This window comes from Buceros rhinoceros, unplaced genomic scaffold, assembly GCF_000710305.1.
Source record: "Buceros rhinoceros silvestris isolate BGI_N320 unplaced genomic scaffold, ASM71030v1 scaffold15951, whole genome shotgun sequence".
NCBI classification, from domain to species: Eukaryota; Metazoa; Chordata; class Aves; order Bucerotiformes; family Bucerotidae; genus Buceros; species Buceros rhinoceros.
Window position 1 is genome coordinate 6,798 of NW_010392711.1, and position 1,508 is coordinate 8,305.

Sequence of the window (1,508 nt, forward strand, 5' to 3'; positions counted from 1 at the left end):
CCCCTGCTGAAAAGACTGTCTCCATCTCATAGGCCATCGGGTCCCTCCTGGGGCTCCTCTGGCCCTGCTCCAGCAGCTCCCTGTCTCTCTGCTGGGCTCAGGAGCCCCGAGCCTGCAGGAGGGTCTCCCCAGAGCAGAGCGCAGCAGAGGGGCAGCATCCCCTCCCTCCAGCTGCTGCCCACGCTGCTGGGGATGAGCCCAACACATATGGGGGGCTGCTGGGCTGCGAGTGCACGTTGCTGGCTCCTGTCCAGCTTTTCACCCCCCAGCACCCCCAAGTCCTTCTCCACTGGGCAGCTCTCAAACCCTCCCCAATCTGTACTGATACCTGAAGTGCCCCAGCCAGGGTGCAGGACCTTGCACTTGGCCTTGTTGAACCTCATGAGGTTCACACAGACCCACTTCTCAAGCTCATCCAGGTTCCTCTGCATGGATCCTGTCCCTCAGATGTGTCCCTGCACCACTCAGCTTGGTGTCGTCTGCAAACTTGCTGAGGGTGCCCTTGATCCCGCTGCTGTGTCAACGATGAAGATATTAAACAGCACTGGTCCCAGTACGGACCCCTGAGGGACACCAGTTGTCACCCATCTCCATCTGGACAACTCAAGGAGATGGTAAGTGATGGAAAGGGAAATATTCTTGGTCACACAATGTGAAATGGGACCTCGGGAAGTGTTCCCGGGGGTGCAGTTGAGATGAAGACAGGGAACGCGTACACAGAGGGAGGATTCAGGGAAGGGTGAACTCGAAGGACTGCAAAAGCTTACGAGAAAAGTGAAGCGATGCTTTTGTTCTGCTCTGTCCCTCTGAAGGGGGGTACATGGTGCAGAGCAACTTTCTGAGACAAAGGAAAAGATTGGAATTGGTGCTGGGGGGGCACAAGTGTTGTCTGGGAGATGATGGGGAACGTAGGAGGAACTGCGGACTCGTGGTCTTGCTTTAAACTGATAAACTAAAAATTCCTTCTCAATATCCGAGAGGTGTTTGGTTTTCATCCTGCCTGGGAGGATAAAAGAGATGCAGCGTCTTAGGGTTTGTGTTTTCAAAGCATGTATGAAAAGCTCCGTATTAGCAATTACAGGATGAAACTGTGGAGAAGTGGTACAATGGAGAGAAAATTGGCTCCGACTCAGGAAACGGGATTCTGCCGCCGGGGGCAAGTTTCCAGAGGCACAGTCTGGGGTCTCTTCTGGCTTCTTTGGCATTTATTTTTTTTTAATGGAAAGGATTTGCATGAACAGCCCAAAATTAGAGCATTAAAGCTCACTGATATAAAGAAGGGAAAGGCAGCCGCAGCGACGGGGACTCGTCGCTTCTGCCAGAGCAGCGTGTGGTGCGGGCGGCAGACCGGAGAACGCAGGAGGAATGGGAAACCGATGAGCAAATAAATGCTCAAGTGACACGTTTCCCAAGGGAGGCGTTGAGAGCTTGCAGCCGAGCGGAGGGGAGCGATCGGCAGCGTCTAACCACGTCGGCAACAGGCACCCGGAGAAGGGAGTGGATGCCCG